This window comes from Micromys minutus, assembly GCF_963924665.1.
Source record: "Micromys minutus genome assembly, chromosome: 9".
NCBI lineage: Eukaryota > Metazoa > Chordata > Mammalia > Rodentia > Muridae > Micromys > Micromys minutus.
The window spans coordinates 57,709,700-57,717,154 of NC_137978.1; the positions used below are offsets into that span (position 1 = coordinate 57,709,700).

The 7,455-nt window shown below is 42.9% G+C and overlaps 1 protein-coding gene across 1 annotated transcript in view; it reads left to right on the forward strand.

Moving 5' to 3' along the window:
* Positions 1–2,112: 2,112 nt before the first annotated feature.
* The window catches only part of LOC308424364 (uncharacterized protein), a gene marked incomplete at its 3' end in the record, with an annotated part of 55,977 nt that continues 50,634 nt past the window's right edge, over positions 2,113–7,455 (forward strand). The window contains exon 1 of the mRNA XM_080921278.1: positions 2,113–2,242. The remainder of the gene's footprint in view (positions 2,243–7,455) is intronic.

Consider the following 7,455-nt stretch of genomic DNA (forward strand, 5'->3'; position numbering starts at 1 on the left):
GGCTATGACTCTGAAGCCAACCTGCTAAGATCTAGGCTTTCTTCATCTCAAGAACCTTAAACAGAACACACAAAAAGAAGATGCCTCTGAATGGTTCAAGTTCCTTTTTGCAGTTTCTTTTTCATTGTTTTTTTTTTTTTTTTAAACGTACGAATCTGGCCTTAGAAAAGAAAAAGTGTCTTTTGATTTGATTGGTTTTGTTTAATTTAAAGATATGAGTGTGTGACCTACCTGCCTGACTGCCTGTGCATCACGTGTATGCCTGGTACCCACGAAGGCCAGAAATGACCAACAAATTTCCTGGAACTGGAGTTACAGTGAAGAGTAAAAGGTTGTCAAAGGACACTGATTCCTTGCCCTAGGGCCCTCTCCTCTGCTCCTGGAAGTTACTTGAGATTTGAGTTCCCAAAATAACTGCAGAAGGTCCTGTTGACCTCTGTGGAATGTTCCAACGCCCTAGGTGTTTCCTGTGTGTACTGATAAAAAATGTATGATTCTTCAGCTTCGAATTTCCTCATTGTCCGCTTTGAATTTCCTCATTCTTCCCCCGTCCTCTCCCTCTCTTGTGGTTTTTGCCTTTATAAGCTCGTTACAAGTTCAGGCCGGGGTGGAACTCCTCTACCCCTGTGTGGTATATGAGTCTCGACCCCAGCATGCTGGCCTGAGATCTCACTCTGTTTCACTTTCAATAAACTTCCTCTTGCGATTGCAGCAAGTCTGGTCTCGGTGCCTCGCTGGGTGCGCGCCTCTCCTGAGACTTGAATGAGGGTCTCCCTTCGGGGGTCTTTCAACAGAAAGTTTTGAATCACCACGTGGCTGTTGGGAATTGAATCTGGGACCTCTCAACGAGCAGCCAGTGCCAACCGCTGAGCCATTTCTCCAGCATGAAACTGAAAAATCAAAAAAACAAAAAAACCTTCGTGTGTGTGTGTGTGTGTGTGTGTGTGTGTGTGCTCACTCGAGCATCAAAGCTGAGATTTAATCTTAAGCAACCTAAAGCATACAAGGCATGGGAGAAACAAGATCCCTCTCTTGTAGCTGCTTCTACTCTAATGCTAATTTGACAAAGCTAGTATCCTGAGCGTGGCCAGGTGACACATGACCATACTCCATACTCAGGAAGTGGAGGCAGAAGGGTCCGAAGTTCAAGGACATCCCTGGCTACATTGTAAGTTCCAGAACAGTCTGGGTTTTGTGAGATGATATAGTAGAGAATACACATACACAAACACACACACACACACACACACACACACACACACACACACACACACACATCTACATTTTCAGTAATGGGTGTGTACCCCCAGGTAGCCAGTGCTCTCTTAGGCAAAGTGAGACCAAATGAGGCCAGGACACCTAGACATCAAGAGGACCAGCAGAAAAGAGAGGCTTACATAGAAACAGGAAGTGTAGGGCTCCCAGCTTTATTAGCACACTACTCAGAGCACTCCCATTTCAGTCTGAACTAGAATTGGATCTCCTTGATCAAGAATTCTGTGAAAAATTACTCAACTCTATTTCTAGGAACCCAAGGTCAGGATATCCTTTCTAACTTATCTCAGCCTGTTTGTGCTGGAAGCCCCTCTGGCAAACTGCTTATCTTAGATTCTTTTAGAGAGTGTTTGCTTTTGTAAGGATCCTGCTTCAGCTTCCTGATGTGAAAAATCTGAACCTCAGGACACTTAGCATCCTTGGCAACTCAGCTCACTCTCCAGTATAAGGGATTGAAGAGCAATTGTGAGGCAGAGTTGTCTCTGTATGTTAAACCTGATTTTTGCTGGAAAAAAAAAATCAACTCTTCTATTTTAAACCAAATTGAAAGCAGACACTTATTTAATATTAAATACTGATCGAGAGATGGACGTTGGTCAGGAAAATTCCCCCGGAATTTGCCAGCTTGAAATGCATCAGTCACTTGTTACAAGTGCTTAGACAATTAGGTCACCATACTTTCCCATGAGCCTTTGTTATTTCCGAGGAACTACAATTCCCAGCATTCCTGGAAGTCACGCGATTCCTGGGCCGAGGAGGCTTCCGGGGTTAATTTTGAAAATTGTTAATGTAAGCTCTCCACCTTGGTTTCTGGAGGAAGAAGTGGACTTGTGTACTGGGTGCTCTGAGGGACGCTCAGTCAAGGTCCGAAGCTGCGGCACGGTGAGCATAGGGTCACTGCCCACGTCGGGGAGGAGCAGGCGGCGGCGCCTCGGGAGCTGGTGTAGTGGGTCCTCCCTGGGACTCGGTAAGCAGAGGAAAGATATGGCCTCATGTGGGGTCTCTTTTAGTCCTGCTCATTCCGTGGATCCGGTGGTTGTCTCTGAATAAGTTCACTATGGCTCCCTTACCAGACATTTGCAGTAGGGGCTTGTGTGCAGAAACATCTTTGGCAAAATGTCAAACTCGAAGAGCCCGAGTTTTTCTTAGTAACGTCTAATGACCTTAGCATTTAAGATTTCGTTGTAGGATCCACTTGGTGTTCTATTTTTTGTGGCGGTTGTCAAAGGTATCTCAAGTGATGGGTAGCACTCCAGTATTAAGCTGTGATGTAGACGAGTAAAGGAATTCCAAATGCTTAGGAGAGTGTAAGTCACGCGGAGTAGAATTCCGGTGAGGGAACACTCCCTCTAAAACACCCCACAGATGAGTACTATGCTAACCGTGCCTGTTAGAGATAGGATGCTAGGATTCACTAGGAGTGTTAAGCAACATGGCTCCAGACCCCAACAAAGGAGACAACCCCGATCCACAACGAACCAGTAGGCCCATCCTCATCGATAAGTTCTTTGTTCTCTGCTGATGAAATGAGCCAAATTCTAGCCAGATTAGATAAAATGTAGTGCCAGTTTATTGGGAAGTTGCTGTTGGGCAAGTTCACTGGCCCCAAAGTCCGAGGTCACCAGGAAGAGAGAGAGGAAGCAGGCATGAAAGTGAGATAAGGGAAGGGGGTGGATGGGAGGATAAGGGTACCAAATGACTGGATGATTTGGGAAAGAGCCTCTAGGGCAAGGGCAGGCTAGCCCTGTGCTGGGAAGTTCAGGGATAGGGTGGAGATGAGGTCGAACTGAGAGGGATTCTGGGAGAACCTTGAGGCCTGATCTGCTTTTATACATAAAAGATGTACCTTAGTCTCTTGTCCCGGATATGAAACTCTTGTGCCAGGAAATGTTTTTGAACCCCTACAAAACCAGCCAGGAGCCGTTTCCTTTGTAGTAGTATTATGGTCTCTTTACTGCTTATAACCACAGCCCTATGTGGTGACAAGAGCAAGAGAGGGAGGGCAGGTAGAGAAGCCTTGAACCCTCAGCAGGACAAGGTTTTATAGAAAAATAGGAGCAAGTGAGGGGATGAGGAAGGGGGTATCCAGTCTGTCAAATATCTAATAGAATGACTGTAAACGGACAGGTGCTCTGAAGCAAGACTGGATACCATCACAAATGGTCTGAAAGTGCATCTGGAACAATCAAATGAATCTTTGAGTAACTATTGCTAGGAAGTAGCTAGGGAGTAAACTCTGCCAAGGAAAAGCCATGTGGTCCTTCATTGTATGTTAGTGCAGCTTGGGTTCTGCTGCAAGTCAAGTTCTTGGGCTTTTCTTTCCTTTAAGATGGATGCTGGTACCGAGATGAAATGGGTTTGGCCTCTCAAAACCAAACATGCTTATCAAAGAACTGGCCTCTAACAAGCTGGTCAAGGTGACATCATAGGACTACAACCAAGTGTAATAAGTTGAAGAGAGGACAAACTAAACACAGGTAAAGACAGAACAAACCAGAGAGGGAGACAGAAGGTTAGAACATATTGGTAGAGTTAGTATGAGACCAAGCAGAGTGATTCAGAAGAGGTGTGTGTGTGTGTGGGGGGGTGGTGGGGAGGGGTGGGAGGAGTAGGATTGAATCAGTCAGTATGTAGAGGAGTTTTAGCCAGAAAAGGTGAGTTGAGCTGCCAGCAAGAGTTCAGGAAGAACTAGGAAAGGTGAACTTGCTCAGCATGAAATCTCTGAGTTTGAAAATATTCTAAGACTAGATATGATTGTACAGATATTAGAAATTTCTAATGACTAGGCTAGGTAAGCAGACTGATATGCCTCTGAGAAGACAATTACTTCAGGTGAATAAAATTACTTTTACAGACCTCCTTCTCTAAATTAAGGAATATGCTTGGGAAAGAAAGCTGGTAATGGTCTGGGGCAGGACCTGTGGGGAGAAGTTATGTCACATCCTGAGGACCCAACTCTTGCCACCCATGGGGCTGTGGTTATCAGTCCCAGGTCCACTGTTGGCTTGTTCAGTAATGTATCTCATATATCCCGTGTTCCCTGTAAACAGCATGGATTTGTTAGACTCCTCCTGAGTTTTTCCCATTGTATGATAGTTTCTGATGACTTCAAAGAAGTCTCCCATATTTCCCCTGTAAGTAGTATCCAAGATGCTATTTTTCTTAGGAGATATGGCATGACATGTAGCTTATGCAAGACTTCTGTCACAGCATATTTTCTTCATACTGTGAACCCCGAGTGTAAACATGATCAAATAAAATCAACTATAGGTCAAGAGATAAGAAAATCAACCAGGGAATTGGAAGAGAACCTAGATTATTAAATAAGAAACCATAGAGACTAAGAGGCAGTTGGGAGGGCAGAGAGATGTTTAGGAAGCTGAAGGGAAAGACATTCAGTCTGGAGTGTCAGAAAGGGATTCCTTCTGGGATTTCAGCTGAAGAGGAACATCAATGGTGTGCTTTCTCTGCCTTTCTGAGCTAGCAGGCTTTCACCCCAGCATCTGGATCCTGAGTCCTCCTTGGTAAACTTGAATGATTTAGAATTTATTAAAAACTACAGAGCTCTCCACTGCAGCTTCATCTTTTCCATCTTCTACTTTTGTTGTCTTTCTCACTCTCAGGGACTTACCACTTAGACCCTATCACCGAGAATGACCTGCTGTTTTAGGGCACTGGTGTACTCATGAAATAAGTGTGGGAATATCTTTGCTCTGTAGATCTCCTAACCGCTGAAGTGTCTGGAATTGCAGTCTCCAGTCCATATCTAAACCTGGGTTTTGATCCTAAAAGAGACTTAAGAGTGACAGCCCATGTGGATAGCAAAATCTGTTCTCTGCTGACTTGTCTTTGAGGACTGTCCAGAGCCAAATGCATGGTGTCATAGATTTTCGTAATTAATCTTTATTATTGTCATTAATTTTTCGTAATTAATCTTTATTATTGCTTAGAGTGATTTCTTCTTCCTGTGAAGGTGTACTAATCCTAGGACAGCTATAACTTCAGCCTATTACCAAACTGTTTCTGAGACAAGCTGCATTGAGTCAGGTCACCTTAATCCCAGTCTATTGCTCCCCAGGACAATGACCTTGCTTTTCTCTTGATTAAACTTCTAAATTCTTTAGTTAGAGGCTGTCTCATAACCTAGGTTAGAGATTTCAGATAGGGGCTATTGGCTGTAGCTGTGTGTGTCAGGTTACAGATCTCAGCAGCTAATGTTGGGCCAAGATGAAACAGTGTCTTACTAATGCCATTCCCTCTACCAGGGAAGAGTCTGTTCTTTTTCAAACTCATCGTACTTAGCCGACTTTCAATTATATATATATATATATATATATTTTTTTTTTTTTTAAAGTCAATTGTTGCTATTACTCTTTAAATTTCATTTTCTTTATTCGTCACTGCTCCGGTCTCATACTTGTTTCTACTCTCCAGTGTCTCCAATTCACTAAAAATTCCATTTCTTTTTTTCAAGGGCTTTCATATTTCTTTATAGCAAGGCTCCATGTAGCTCAGCCTTCCTCATGCTGTGTAGCTAAGACTTTCTTTGAATCACTAATCCTGGCTCTACTGTGCAGCTCTTTTCAGGCTGGGCCCTGACCACTGAGTGACGGTCCTCCTACCTCCCTGGATTGTTGGCGGGATGAAAAATAAAGGGGGACCTGTGTAAGAATCGAGTTTAGTGAGTGAAGCCACTATGAATGTACTGAACAGGTATCCTTCCTGTAGAGTGGAACATTTTATTTAGGTAAATTCTCAAGCTGGGTCTGAAGTAGCCCAATTCCCAGTTTTCTGAGGAAACACAATATTCATTTCCATAGTGTCTGCATTAGTTTGTCCTCCCACCAGCAATGGAACAGTGCTCCCCTCCTCCACTTCCTTGCCAGCATGATCTGTCACTTGTAGTATTGACCTTAGCTATTCTGACTTGTTCGAAGAGAAATCTCACAGTAGTTTTTGTTTGCATTTTTGTGACAGCCAAAAATGTTCAACATTTCTTAAAAGTGTTTCTTGTGTTTCTCACACAGCCTTTTGAGAATTCTGTTGAGATCTGCAGCCTGTATTAAATAGAATTGTTTGTTCTTTGAGGCCTTTATGTGTAATAAATACAGTTGGTAAAAGTCTTTTCCCATTCTTATTAAATAGAATTGTTGGTTCTTTAAGGCCTTTATGTGTAATATATATAGTTGGTAAAAGTCTTTTCCCATTCTTTAGGCTGTCTTTTCTCTTTGTCCAAATGACTGTGCTTTTTGCCTTAGAAAAGCTCCTACAATTTTCATTTCCAGGATTGCCTCTCTTTCTGCTTTCTTTACTGCTTCTATTTTCAATTTTTGGGTCTGGAAAGTTTTATGTGATTCAATCAACTGTTTGTTCTCAGCTTTATTTATGGGCTTTATTGATTTTTCTCTTATTGTTCGTGTTTCATGGATTTATTTTAGGTATTTATTAATTTCTCAGAGAGCCTTGTTATCTTCACACAGTTGGTTTTAAGCCTTTTTCTTGCAATTTTAATTATGTTGGAATATTCAGGATCTGCCATGTTAGGATAGTTGTCTCTGTGAGTGACATATTTTCCTGGTTGTTATTGTAACTATGCTGGTTGTGTGGCAAACATGAAATGGATGACTTATCCTTTTATAGGTTTCTGAGGTCTCACTCCAAGGATGCTTCTCTAGTTTAGAACCAAGTACACACAGTGTGGTCCCTACCCCACTTGGAGCTCCATGCCTCTAAGAACTCAGGCATGGTTTATTCTACTGCCCCTGCTGCTTCTGTCCTGGGTGGGTACAACCGCCCCTGTCTGTTGTTTTCACTCACTTCCCCTGGCATGTTGTGGCCAAGCCTTAGACAGGCTCGAGCACACACACACACACACACACACACACACACACACACACACACTGAAACTCCGTGGTGGGCTTTACGAGTTCCTTCACTACACCCTTTGAACTCAAATAAGTAGTTAAATCAAAGAACACTCCAAACTTCTCCGATCTAATAGGTATATAATATAATTTGCCCACCTAGGTAATTCAAATGATCTTGTACAGTTCCATCCCTTATAAAACATATATAACAACCTTATTTATGAAGAGATGCACAGAGAGAAACATACACATCTGCCTCCATCTTCATTCCTCCTGGAATCTCCCTTCTTTCCTCTTTTCCTAGCCTTTTCCC